This window comes from Canis lupus, chromosome 31, assembly GCF_003254725.2.
Source record: "Canis lupus dingo isolate Sandy chromosome 31, ASM325472v2, whole genome shotgun sequence".
In the NCBI taxonomy this organism is placed as follows: Eukaryota; Metazoa; Chordata; class Mammalia; order Carnivora; family Canidae; genus Canis; species Canis lupus.
Genome location: NC_064273.1, coordinates 16,422,988 through 16,438,374, shown reverse-complemented (window position 1 = coordinate 16,438,374; position 15,387 = coordinate 16,422,988). Strand labels below are relative to the sequence as shown.

The 15,387-nt window shown below is 33.2% G+C and overlaps 1 long non-coding RNA gene across 1 annotated transcript; it reads right to left on the bottom strand.

Annotated features, from left to right (window-relative positions):
• Nucleotides 1-1,798: 1,798 nt before the first annotated feature.
• LOC125754134 (uncharacterized) lies at nucleotides 1,799-14,769 on the bottom strand. The gene is made up of 3 exons (XR_007407616.1): nucleotides 14,740-14,769; nucleotides 11,521-11,578; nucleotides 1,799-1,923 (listed from the first exon to the last, which is right to left on the bottom strand). It is a non-coding gene; the product is annotated as an uncharacterized LOC125754134 (long non-coding RNA).
• Between the last annotated feature and the right edge of the window lie 618 nt (nucleotides 14,770-15,387).

The window sequence follows — 15,387 nt, the reverse complement described above, 5'->3', positions numbered from 1 at the left end:
CAAAGAATTCTCTGAAAACAATCAAGGTCAAATGTCTTTACCTATCTCTATGGGTAGATGCTATTAAATGAAAAGTTGTAATTAAGTGATTTCTGTACAATTTCTCCTCTTGCTGCCCAAGTTTTCATCAGTAAATCAGGAAGAAGTCAACCAAGAGTCAGATAATAGTTATCAATAGTTTTTTTTTTTTTTTTTTTTTAAATAGTTCTCAATTGTTTGCTGAGAGCAATAAAATATCAAGGGGAGGGATGCCTGGGTGGCTCAGTCAGTTGAGCGGTTAAGCAGCCCACTCTTGATTTTGGCTCAGGCTATGATCTCAAGGGTTATAAGACTGAGGCCCCCTTGGTCTCCATGCTGAGTGGGGAGTCCACTTGAAGACTCTTGCCCTTGCCCCTCCCCTCATTAGCATGCATAAGCACACACCCTTTCTCTTTCTCAAATAAATAAATAATTCTTTAAAAAAATATTGAGGGGAAAAAAGTAAACCATTAGCAATCACATTTCCCATTTAATTTTTAATTTTCCCTCCAATGTGTTATATGTTGGTATCTCCCCCCAAAAGAAAATAGTTCTATCCCTTCATAAAACTTGTAGCATAGAGAAGTACAATGTTGATCAATGCTCTAGCAGACCTATTATAAAAATAATATTAAAGTAGTGCTTTAGGCAAAAAGAATATGGTCCCAGAGGGAAATATAGAAATATAGAAAGAAATGAATAAAAATGGCGATTGTAACTATACAACTAAATCTAAATTAATATTTACTTAAAACAAAAAAATGTAATGTCTTATAAGGTTTATATACAGAGAGGTTGAATTAATTAAAACAATTACTTAAAAGTTGAGAGGGGTAAAGTGTTTTAAGGGTCTAATAATATCTGAGTAGGGATAAAATTTCTCATTTAAATGAGGGTCTAATATTCAAGGATTCATAGTGCTAGGGTAACACTCAAAGAGTAGTTAAAGACTGTATGTTAGTACTAACAGTAATCCCAAAGGAGCTAATAGGGGAAAGAAAAAAATATAAAATACTTAAGATAAACAGAAAACAAAAATACAGTAGACATCAAGCTAAAAGAAGAAAGATAACAGTATAGGTCAATGAATTAAATATTCCTATTAAGACAAAACTTGTCTGTCTCAATGTATCCTTGATTAAACCAGATTACAGAACAAATATAGACTTTCCATTGCTCCTTACAGACATCTTCTTTTGCTTACTTTTTTGTTGACTCTTTTCTCTGTGGAGATTCTCTACCCCATGATGATGAGATTGAAGGAAATTATCAAAAGACACAACTACATGATATATTTTTAGTGTCAAGTAATAGAGATATTCAAAGATTTTGACTCAACGAAGATTGACTCCAGATAATCAGAATTCAATTGTTCAATGATATCCAGATTCACCAGTCCGCATTAGAAAAAAAAAAAAAAAAAGGACCATGTATGATATTCCAGTGGGATCATTCTCTCAGTCACCCCTTCATTGAGATTCTGGCCCCATGTTACTCGCTAGTTACACACAAATAAGTTGCATAAAACGACCCCAACACATTCCTGAGAATCTACTCTAAGCCTGGGAGAATCAATGGTCAGTCATTAGGTCATTCCTTAGCACTTTTCAATCCTGAGTGTGGTTTATTCCATCAAGCTTCACTAACCTTTTCTCAGCTTGTATGTTGAATAGACTTGTATGTTGATAGACTTTTTGATTTTCTCTTTGTCCAACTTACAAAGTTCCTTTATAAAAGCCTATTAATTTTATCCTTAAAACTAGCTTATACCTACATGTCCATTTTGTGAAATTACAAAATGGTTTACTTGCAGATCTCCTCTTCCTCCTTCCTCTCATTTGCTGCCAGAGAATCTTGCTCACATCTGTTTTGTTTGTCTTATTTCATTGTATCTCATCTTGTTGCCTGGAAAATAAATTCAAAAATAATTTTCCTAACTATGATTGTCTTTATTTTTATTTATTTTTCATGAAAGACACAGAGAGAGGCAGAGACATAAGCAGAGGGAGAAGCAGACTCTCTACAGAGTCCTGCCTGATGCAGGACTCGATCCCAGGACCTCAGGATCACGATCTGAGCCAAAGGCAGATGCTTACTCAACCCCTGAGCCACACAGGCGTCCCTATGCTATCTTACCTATGATCTGTGTAAATTGTAGTAATAGAGGATGTGCTTTCTTTACTAGTTGGACACCTGATGCTCTAACAGAGGACCTCACAAACATCAGACTATTTCTCACTCATATAACTGCCTATCATGGATATTCACCAAAATGGTGTTTACTAAACAGAAGCATCATGCAATCAGGATCACTCTATTTTGGGGTTCCCTATTTTTTATGGCTTTGGAGTCTTTTGCTTCCAGGGAGAACATGGAGTGTAGGAAGGTAGTTTTCTGAAAGGGCCTGGAAATGCTCTCAAGGCTAAAGCTCAGTAATATGGACATATCCAGCTGCCAAACGGTTTGGAGTGCAGTTGACTTTTGCTGGGTACCAAGGAAGACTAAGATATGATTTCTGTGAATATATGGCATTTTTATCACAATGCCATGTTCTATTTTCTTTCTATAAGATATTCTTCTTCTTAAATCTCCCTAATATTCTCTTACTATGAATCAGTATCCAACTTCATTGCTTTCATCAAATTTGATACCTCTAACAAATTAATCAAAAATTTATTTTTATATACATATCTTTCTTAATAAATTATATAATTTCTTAGGTCAAGGATTGTAGTTTCGTTGGTATTCAATTCCCACAAATCATTTGGTTTGTATTTATATATCAGATAAATAATAAAAATCCTAATGAATTAATATTAATTTGTCCTCCCTAAAACTAGAATTCTCCTAGGCATATCAGAGAAATACCTGTTTCAACTAATTATTTTTATATTTGTTAATGCCTAAATAATTAGTAAAAATACAGCAAAAATTCAATGCATCCTGAACAAAAATAATCTCTTAATTATAATATGTTTTTCCTCCCACAAATGAATTGGCTACTAAACATTTCATAAGGCACTTAAAAAATTCCCATTCATTCTTGTTCCAGTTTTTTAATTAGTTCCTGCCACTTTTGTTTTCTTCAGTTAATTTAACTCTCAGCATATTGCAGCAATTATTGCTGCCTACTCAAGCACATTTGTAAAATTGCTACATATTATGAATATTCATACTGATAATTTAAAGTTAAAATAAAATTGGCCAGCATAGGCCTTGTACCAGAATATTTACCATTAGATTGGTGTCTCATACATAAAGCGTAATGATTGACTACCACATACATACACATTCTTTATATGTGCTCAAAGATAAGTGAAATTTATTAATAAAACTTGTAAATATTAACATAGTCATTCAAAGAGAGTTTCAAGAAAATGTACTTCAGTTAATGCTGTGACATTAACTTTTAAATGAATGTTGTTAATTATTTCTTAGATGACTCCATTTACTATTGAATAATAGGATGCAAAGCACAGTGAAATTGAGAACATTCTCATATAAATTAGTATTTAACAAAACTAAAAACTTGACTCAATGTGAGCAGGTATTTTGAGGATGCTATTGAAGATCTTAAATAAGATTATTAGGAGATAGCTTATTAAATATATTTTACAAAAGATGTGTTATTGATAGAAGAATCATGACATAGGGTAAATAAAATCAAATATATACTCATTTTTGAAAGGTTAATTTCTATCAAAATGTATATACATTTAGAAGAATAAGGGAATTTGGTGTGTGTAAAGGAATTAACTAGGACAATTAATAGCAAATGGTTCTAGTGTTAACAAACTAGAAAACACCTGGTGTGGAGTTTCAGGAAAGGAAGTTTGAGAATAAAATATAGATAGAAGTATATCATATGTTAGGTTTTTTTTGTTTATTTGTTGACCAATAAACATTTAAAAGTAGATAGCAGGGCACATGAGTGGCTCAGTCTGTTAAGTGTCTAATTTTAGCTCAGGTCATGATCCCAGGGTCCTTGGAGCAAGTTCCTCATGCGGCTCCCTGCTCAGGGAGGAGTCACTTCTCCCTCTATCCCTTCCCCCTGCTTGTGATCTCTCTCTAATGCTCTCTCTCTCTGTAATAAGTCTTTTAAAAAATAAAAAATTAAAGTAGATATCATATAAAACATTAAACATAGAGATAAAATGATCACATTTGTGGCAGGAGTATCATCTGTGGAGGATATGGAAGTCAGAAAATTTGAAAGACCTACACGTATAGCAATACTAATAAGTGTTCAAAATAATAAATGGCTAATCGCTATCAGTGGGAAACTGTCAGGCTGAAAATGGCATTTAGATTAAAGAGAATAATTGTGAGTTGATAATAAGTCTGATATTGGATAACTGGATCAGCACTAATTTTTTTAAAGATTTATTTACTTAATTTAGAAACAGAATATTAATCTTGTTTATTGTTTTATAATTATTTAAATTCAATTAATTAACATATAATGTATTATTAGTTTCAGAGGTAGAGTTCAGTGATTCATCAGTCTTATATTACACCAGTGCTCATTACATCACCAAAGTTACCCCCTCTCCCACCCCATTCCCTCCAGTAATCCTAAGTTGGTTTCCTAGAGTTAAAAGTCCCTTATGGTTTCTCTCCCTCTCTGATTTCATCTTATTTTTCCCTCCATCCCCTCTGCTCCTCTGTTTTGTTTCTCAAATCCCATATATGAATGAAATCATATGATAATTGTTTTTCTCTGACTGACTTATTTCACTTAGTATTATATCTTCTAGATACATCCACGTCATTGCAAATGGCAGGACCAAATAATGATGGCCGAATAATACTCCATTGTATGTGTGTGTATATATCTATATATCCACCTATATCTATATATCTATATATGTGTATCTATATACCACATCTCCTTTATCCATTCATCTGTTGATAGACATCTGAACTTTTTCCTCATTTTGGCTATTGTGGACATTGCTGCTATCTTAAGCAGGTGCTATGCTCAGCTCAGAACCCAAAGTGGGACTTGATCTCATGAGCCTGAGAACATGACTGAGCTGAAAAGCCTGACACTTAATTGACTGAGCTACCCAAATGCCGCTTTAGCTAGATGAAAAATTGGATATTAAAAACAAGTTTGGGTAAATTCTTGTTAGTCTTGCTGAAGTTACTGTAGATCATCAAGATGGTAATGTCTGGAAGGTTGTCAGAAATATGGGATTTTGGCCAATCAGATAACTAAACTAAAACTAGAAATATAGTTGTAAGAGTTCAACATAACAGTGTATAAAGAATTAGTATGGCTGGAATTGAAGGGCTAAGTTTATAAGAGAAAAAAAACTTAAGATGGAAACCTTGGGAAACTGACTTTTTGTATAAAATTTAGAGGAAAATAAAAGGGTATAAATAAAATAGTGCATCCACACAATGGGATATTATTCAGTACTAAAAAGAGATGAGCTATCAAGCCATAAAAAAGACACACACAAACCTTAAATTTCTATTACAAAGTGAAAGAAGCCAAGCTGAAAAAGGCTAAATACTGTATGATTCCAACTATACGACATTCTGGGAAAGGCGGAACTATAAAGACAGTAAAAAGATCAGTGGTTGCCAGGTAAGTGGGAAGAGATGAATAGGTGAGCACAGAGGGGTTTTAGAGCAGTGAAAATTCTCAGTATGATATTATAATGAAGGATATATGTTATTATACACTTGTCCAAAGCCATAGAATGTACAACACCAAGAGCAAACTCTAAGGTAAACTATGGACTTTGGTGATTATAATGTATCACTATAGGTTCATTCTTGGTTAAAAAAAAAATGTACCCTTCTGTCAAGTGAGGTTTACAATGGATGAGTCTCTGCATGTGTGGGATAGGGGAATATAATAGGAAATCTCTGTACCCCCCTCGCAGTTTTATTGTAACCTAAAACTGCCTTAATAAACAAAGTTTTAAAGAATTCTAAGAGTGTACACTGAATTGCTGAGTGATTACCTCTGAATAGGGAAATGGAAGTAAGAGTGTCCAAGGTAGACATTTCAAATGTGGAAAAAAAAAAACAAGAGTGAGGGCAGTGGTGCTGTTTTCCTTTTTAAATTCACCTGTTATGTGTGTAACACAAATGACACAAATGTAAAGGGTTTTTTAAATGTTCCAAGGCATACACTGGCCTTGCATACAGTAGCTGAGCATACAGTTTCAGACTCAGACTGTTTGGCACAAATTCCAGTTTCCACTGTCTTTGTCTCTGCAGGCAAATTATTAACTTCTGTAAATTTTTGTTTTCTCAACTATAAAATGAAGATAATAATAACACTTATTTCATACAGATTACCTGAATATTAAATGAGTAAGAGAAATATTCAAAATTTTTCATTATTTTTGTTTATAATATATAAAGTAACTTTTTGTATAAATAAGTATTCAAGATATTAACATCATTGTAATGCATAAAGAATAATTCTGAAAGTTTAAGCCTATCATCATTTGGAAAACTCTTTTCGAAGTTATCCTTTATACCAAGTAGGTAACTGCTCTCAGTCTTACATTGTATTAAATTATAACTGCAGCAATGGTGAGCTTAAACACCTTCCCCATGTCACACACTTGGTGAGTGGGGGAAAGAATTTGAATCCAATACTTCTGATGCCATAACGTATGCTTTGACCAATACACACCCAGGCACACATGTATACAGGTATACTTATACTTGTACTGCTCTGAATCAAATGATCATATCTATCTATCTATCCATCTATTGATCTACCATATTTGCCCCTTGTATATCTCAACTAAATGTCACCTACCTGACTAAACAAAATACATTTTTTCCTCTAAGATCACAATATCCTTATCTATTCATAATGCCCATTATAAGCTGTAAATATCTTACATTATCCTTATTTATTTTTTAACTCTTCCACTTAAACATTATCTTTAGAAAAAAATGAAGGAAGAATACCTTGTCACTACCTATATAAATTTGGCACAGAGTGGACATTTGGTATATTTTGTTCCATGAACAAATACAAGTATACAAGAGGGAGGTAGAACTATTCTTTTAGGGGACTGCATTATTGTCTTCACTTACTCACCTTCTTACCTCGACTTCTTTTGTCATGAGACAATGTAAACCTGCCTAAAAAAAAAGCAAGGTATATTTTTCCATTTCATGACTTGGTATGTAGCTTATGACTTGGTTGGGCCATGAAAATGAGACTGGTCTGATAGTATGCCAGTTCTGAGCCTAGTTCTTAAGAGACCTTATAATTTTTCAAAATCAAGTGAAAAGTGTCTCAATCACCTTGAATCTTTTTTTTTTTTTTTTAACCTTGAATCTTTTTTAAGGACATGCATTTTGAAGTCAAGATAGAATTCAGGATTTTGGCTTGAGTAGATGGAAACGTAGGGTAACCAGCAACTGAGTTGAGAAAGACTGTCAGAGAAGATTGTTTCTGGGAGGAGCTATGGAACTCCAATGTAATGACATTGCAGTCTGGATTTTTATCAAGAAAAGATGCTGTATTTTGTCAAATGCTTTTTTTGCACCTATTGAGAGGATCACATGATTCTTACTCTTCTTTTTTTAATGTGGTGTATCACATTGATTGATTTGCAGAGGTTGAAGCACCCCTGCATCCCAGGAATTAATCCCACTTGGTTGTGGTAAATAATTCTTTTAATGTACTGTTGGATCCTATGAGCTAGTATCTTTATAAGAATTATTGCATCCATGTTCATCAGGTAGGAATAGACGGGACATATCTCAATATCATAAATGCCATATATGAAAGACCCACAGTGAATATCATTCTCAACTGGGAAAAACTGAGAGCTTTCCCTTAAGGTCAGGAACATGACAGGGATGTCCACTCTTACCACTGCCATTCAACATAGTACTGGAAGTCTTAGCCTCAGCAATCAGGTAGCAAAAAGAAATTAAAAGCATCCATATCAGTAAGAATAAGTCAAATATTCACACTTTGTAGACAACATGATACTCTTTGAAGAAAACTCAAAGACTCCATTAAAAAAATTGCTAAAACTGATACAGGAATTCAGCAAAGTTGCATGGTTTAAAACCAATGCAAAGAAGTCTGTTGCATTTCTATACACCATCAATGAAGCCACACAAAGAGAAATCAGGAATCAGTTCCATTTACAATGCACCAAAACCCATAAGGTAATTAAGAATAAGCCTAACTAGAGAAATAAAAGAGCTATACTCTGAAAACTAGAGAATACTTATGAAAGAAATTGAGAAAGACACAAAGAAATGGAAAAACATTCCATGTCCATGGATGGGAAGAACAAATATTGTTAAAATGTCTATGCTAATCAAAGCAATCTACACATTCAATGCAATCCTTACCAAATACCATCAGCATTTTCATAGAGATAGAACAAACAATCCTAAAATTTGTATAGAATCATAAAAGACCCAGAATAGTCAAAGGAATGTTGAAAAATAAAACCAAAGCTGGAGGCATCACAATTCCAGACTTCAAATTGTATTACAAAGCAGTAATCATCAAGACATTTATGGTACTGGCATAAAAACAAATACATCAAGGGAACAGACTAGAGAACCCAGAAATGGACACTCAACTCTATGGTCAGTAATCTTTGACAAAGCAAGAAAGAATATCCAATGGAGAAAATAAAGTCTCTTCAACAAATGGTGTTAGGAAAACTGTACAGTCATATGCAGAAGAACAAAACCAGACCTCTTTCTTACACCATACACAAAAATAAACTCAAAATGGATGGAAAACCTAAATGTGAGATAGGAATCCATCAAAATCTTAGCGAAGAACATAGGCAGCAATCTCTTTGACCTTGACCACAGCAACTTCTAGCTAGACATGTCTCTAAAGGCAAAGCAAACAAAAGCAAAAATGAATCACTGGATTTTATCAGGATGAAAAGCTTCTGCACAGTAAAAGGAATCAACAAAATTAGAAGGCAATCTGTGGAATGGGGAAGATATTTGCAAATAACATATCACATCAAGGGCTAGTATCCCAAAACTATAAAGAATGTATCAAACACAACCCTCAAAAAAACAAAACAAAACAAAACAAAACAAAAATTGCAGTCCAAAAACAAGAAGACATGAAAAGACATTTCTCCTAAAAAGGCATACAAATGGCAAACAGATACGTGAAAAAGTGCTCAACATCAGTAAGCATCAGGGAAATACAATAAAAATCACAATGAAATACCACCTCACACCAGTCAGAATGGCTAAAATTAATAACTCAGGAAACAACAGATATTGGTGAGGATGAGGAGAAAGGGGAACCCTCTTGCATTCATGATAGGGAATGGTGCAGCCACTCTGGTAAACAGTTCAGAGATTCCTCAAAAAGTTAAAACTAGAACTACCTTATGACTCAGCAATTCCACTAAAAGGTATTTATCCAAGGATGCAACATAGCGATTCGAAGGGACACATGAACCCCAAGGTTTATAGCAGCAATGTTCACAGTAGCCAAAATATGGAACAAGCCCAGATGTCCATTGACAGATGAATGAATAAAGATTTTATATATAAATATGAAATATATATATGAAACACACACATATATGAAATATATATATATGAAATACACACATATATACACACAATGGAAAATTACTCAGCCATCAAAAATGGTGACATTTGCAATGATGTGGAAGGAACTAGAAGGTATTATGCTAAGCAAAATAAGTCCGTTAGAAAAGGTAAATACCATATGATTTCACTCCTATGGAATTTAAGAGACAAAACAGATGAACATAGGGGAGGTAAGGTAAAATGAAATAAGATGAAAACAGAGAGGGAGGCAAACCATAAAAGATTCTTAATCTAGGAAACAGAGGGCTGCTGGAGAGGAGGTCGGTGGGGGATGGGGTGACCGGTGATGGGCATTAAAGACAGAACTTGATGTGATGAGCATTGATGCAACTGATGAATCACTAAATTATTTCCCTGAGACTAATAATGCACTAAATGTTAGTTGAATTTAAATTAAGTTGAACTATTGAATTAAAAAAATTAAAAATGAATATAAAAAATATTGTATGTAAATTTTAAAAATGTTGCAATCCATATGTTTATCATATATCTAAATGGAAAGGTGGAGAAGGCAGTAGGGTATTTACAAGTTTAAAGTATTTGGAGTATGAATCTATCACCATAAATTTTCAACTTCATTTCCTAACAGTTTTACTATTCTTTACTAATCTCTAGAACATGACTCAGCAAACCACAGTCTGTGAGTTATAATAGTGTGTAATCTTTATCACTGTTGTAAAGTGACATTTTGTATGGCATTGCTGCTAAGAGAAGGAGTAAGATTTTGGCTTATGTCTTTTCATTTCAATTTTGTGTTTTCTCTAAATCTCCAGGAATTTGTGTGATATGGATTGCTTATGGTTGTTATTGTTTTTGTTACTCATTCTTTCCCCTACACTAGTGCTTATTAGTCTTTGGAAAACATTATCTCCTTGGAAAACGTCTATGGTCGTCAAGGTGCATTTTATGTGACCCAAACTGATGCCATGAAAACTGCCTAGTTGGCTTCTTTGTCTGATTTCTTATATTTACTTTTCAAAATGATTTTACATGAAAATAGTGACTAATTCCTGAACCTTAGCTGATGAACTTGGGTCAACTGATTCAGTCAGCAAGTGTTCCTGGTCCCATTTCCTGAGGCTGGGCTGTTTCAAAGTCCTCCTTTGAATTTTCTCATTTACAAACACAGTAATCAATGACCAGTCTCATCTGAAACAAAGATACAATATACTTCAAAGCACGACATCGGGCTTTCTCCACTCCATATATTGAGGCCCTCAATACTGGACCTTGTTCCAAGTATATTTTAAACCATCTACCTGCTAGGACTTTGGGTGTTTAAAAGTAGAAGAGGTGGGAATATAAAATGTTGCAGTTGCTATGGAAGATGGGATGGAGAGTCCTAAAAACAAACAAACAAACAATAAAACAAAAACCCCCCCACAAACAATAAAACAAAAACCCCCCACAAAACTGAACTATCATATGATCCAACAATCTCAATGATGGGTGCTTATACAAAAGAACTGAAATCAGAGTCTCAAAGAGTTATCTGTGCACCTATGTTCACAATAGCCAAGATGTGGAAACAACCTAAATATTCACTGATGTATAAATAAATAAAAGAATGCTGTACATACACAAATGAAATGTTCTAAAGTCTTAAAAAAGGAAATCACATCATACGCAACAACATGGATGAACTTTAAAGACATTATGCTAAGTAAAATAAGTCAGTCACAGAAGGATAAACACTGGGATGCCTGGGTGGCTCAGTGGTTGAGCATCTGCCTTTGGCTCAAGGTGTGATCCTCAGTCTGGGGATTGAGTCCTGCATCAGGCTCCCTGCGAAGAACCTGCTTCTCCCTCTGCCTGTGTCTCTGCCTATCTCTCTGTTTCTCATGAATAAATAAATAAAATCTTTTTTAAAAAGGACAAACACTGCATGATTCTACTTACATGAGGTATCTATAAGAGTCAAACTCTTAGAATCAGAAAGTAGAACTGATGTCAGAGGCTAGAGGGATGGAGAAGGGGAAGGTTGTTAATGTTTTGTAACATTTCAGTTGTACAAGATTAATAAGTTCTAAATCTGCTGTATAACATCGTACCTATTGTTAGCAATACAATATTGTACACTTAAACATTGTTGAGGGTGCATTTCATCTTAAGTATTCTTGCAATAATAATAAAAAAAGGAGAGTGTGCATGGAAATTGACAAGCCTGTTTGCAAGTATAGCTCGCTTCACTCCTATGTTTCTTGTGGACTTAGCTTAGTATTATTTCCTCAATTTGGAGAGAGAAGATTGTACCCTTGCTACCTTGATCAAACTGCACCAACTCTGCCTCGGAAATCACCTAGTGTGATCCCACCTGGATAATGGGCAGGTAGTATGTACAATGAAATTTACTGTATTTAGGAGGAAAGTAACAAAAATTCTTAGGAACAGATGATAAGATGCTTCACATTTTGGTTTGTATACATGGTAGTATGTGTAAAAGCATTTTATTATTATTATATCACTGTAAATACAGAAATCACTAATTCAGACCTGTTCTTGCCTCTTCCCATCTAGGGAATTTACTTATCTTTAGTTTCATTATAAAGGTGTTGGTGAACTTGAGGATAGAAGGGGATATATTAGTGGAAGATCTTTTATTTTAGTTGACACTTTCTTTGGACTCAAAAGAAAGCAAGCCTTCAGGCAATAAACTTATACTTTGACCTTTGATGAAAACTCAGTCAAAGCCCAAACATAGTAAAAAAGGAAAAATCATAATGGAAGAAGTATAGCCTTAAGCGCAGTTACAGAATCTCTAGAGACTCTATAGTATCTGTAAACACCTGAGAGGGCTATAGATGACTTTGTGTCCCTGTTTACTGACACTTGAAAATTGTCATCAATTCAACACCTAATAATAGAAGGATGGTTGTGTTGGTTCCTACCATAAAAGATTTTTTAAACTAAACCACTCTTTCTTCTACCTTTGATGTAACGTTATAGAGAAGGCACTCTTTCCTTACCCTGTCAATTGCTTTGTTGAACTATTTTCAGCATATATTGAACTGTGAAAATATCATTTAAGGGAAAATACATTGATAAATTGTTGTTACGCCATCTTTTATTTCTAACACTTTTTAAGAAAAGGATAGCAATCGATGAGGTTTTAAGATTAAGGAATTTCCTCTGTAGAGAATAAAAGTCTTGCTTATAGATAGTTCTGCTTTATTTATTCATAATGTACTCTAGTTGTGCTTATACAACACTTGACTGAGATTTTCTGTGATAAAGATGTTTTACTTCTGGAAGAAATAACTTCTATAAAATAGATTATACATAAAATTTAGTCTTAGATTTTTTTCACTGATTTTTACAATATAATTCACTTACGCGTATTTTCTTTTACAGAACAAGCACATCTTTACATTTTGATTTTGGAAGAAGAAAAAAGTGATATTAAATATTAGGTACATAGTTACATATATACTTATCTGTATGCATATATATATGGATTGTCAGCTTATAGAACAATGAAAAATATTAGAATTTTTAGTATCTTTGATACAAGATGAGTTAGAGATATTTAACTGAGGCGAACTATGTGTACAGTTATTATTAAAGGAAATATATTAAAAAAAATAAAGGAAATATATTTAAGTTAAAATTATTTGACATGGATTTTTAGTAAGACATATATATATAGGTGCCTAATCAATATTTATGTACTTATAAGGCATATCTCACTTATGCATTCACAGGTTTATTTTCTAGACATAGTGTGATAGAGTTATTTAAGAATAGAGGCTCCTCTCTCTATTTCCATTGTCATCACCCCTGGGAGCCCCATGGGCGGTACTCTCATTATTTTCATCACATAGTCTATTATAGGAGCATGCTGCTGGCTCTGCAATGTACTCTCATAGTATGAAAGCTATCTGTGTGTGCAGATCCCTAGGACAAGCACCTAATGGATATTTGCTGCCATCACTTGTTCTCTACCCCATTGCCATCTTCAGCCCTTCTCTACAGAGTAGCAGAGAGTTTCATTTAAATTCTGCTGATTAATTTCCTTCTTTTTCTCCAAGCAAGTTTTGTTTCGCTGTTCATATTTGTTTTTAAAATTAATTGAATAAAAATTGGATATCTGTTTTCATAGTTTTTCCTAATTGTAGATCTTTACATGAATAAATATAATTTTATTACATGTATCAATTACAGAAATTCCAGAAAGTAAATAGTCTCCAGATATTTACTAATTTCAATGATTTATAAGAGATTTTGTAGCAAGAGGTTGCTATGTAGATATCATGTTCAGATTCCTATTATAAATTAGAGGACTCCATGCATTTCTTTCTTTGGTTAACAAAATTAACCATCTAAATACCTTAAATAATAAATATGATAAAATTCACTCAATATTGGAGAACAAAATTGTTCACTATTATTTAGGTTAAAATAAGATTTTTAAAGAACTTTTTATACATTAAATAAATCCATTTTAGTTACAATTCTGTCTTAAATTATGAATGTAAATGTAAAAGGATCCTGAATTGCAATAAGAATTATCTAATGACTAAATATGTTGATTTTCATTATAATTTTAGAGAATAGTTTCTATAAACTGTTAAAAATATCTTTTGTGATACTTGATATTTCTACAGCTTACAAAATATGATACATGACATTGTTTCTAAATAAACAGAAATATTTATTCTTAGGCTCTACTTTTGAGCATTATGGAAAAAAAAATATATCAAAACAATGAAATAGTCCCAAATCATTCCAGTGGAATTCAGCTGTTCATATGTGGAGAGAAAAACAAGTATATGGTATGTTATGAAAGGTACAGAGAGGAATGCTATTAGATTGGTATGGTATTAGAACCCTAGGAAAGCTAGATTGGAGCCAAGATAGGAATATAATTAAGTTTTATTTTAAAGGATTTAAATTCCAAGTTAAATGCTCTAGAAAGCTAGGTGATTTTTTTTTTTTTAAGTAATGAAGATGCAAGATAGATCTCTGCATTAAATATGTAAATGTAGAGGCAATTTGCAAAGAAAAGTGTATAATGCAGTCTAGCAACAGAGAACTGAATGATGCACTAATAATGAAGGCATATTCCAAAACAGTAGAATTAAAAATTTAAGGACCTACTCTTTAACAATGATACAATACCTGTTCTCTATTGTTTCACGGAGCTTGTCCTTGGCTGAAAGTAAAAGGAAAGCTTTAATGTTTTCTTTTCAATGTTTACCAATATGACCCAATCATGTGAAATTAATATGCAAATAATATAAAAGAATGTATATAATAAAATAAAAGCTAATACATACTGAACACTATGTAGCAGCCTAAATACTTTGCATTTGTTTTATTGTTTTATGATAGATAAGCACAATTTTCACACTCAAAAAAACTTTGAAAGATATAAAATACTTTGCCTTTGCTTTAGAGGTTAAATAAAATACATAGAAAATTATAAAAGTCAAGTTGCTTATCGAAGGTATTCCCACATATGAACTGCAATGTCCATACCTGGTTCCACCTGTTTTCAAAGCTCATCCTCTTTCACTCTCTGCTAAACTGCCTCCCTCTAATTCCCCAATACTTTGAATGGCCCAATAATAACAAAGGCCATAATTTAAATCCATGTCTGTTCAATTTGGGGCACTTCAAAGAACAGTGAGAACTGATTCTGTCCGATTTATAAATTCAACACTTCCATGCTTTTACTTCAATACTTTTTTGTTGCTAAATTAGCCTTTTCTGTCTTTTGTTACCAATTATACAGGACCTGTTGAAAGATCAATGAATTCATTGGCC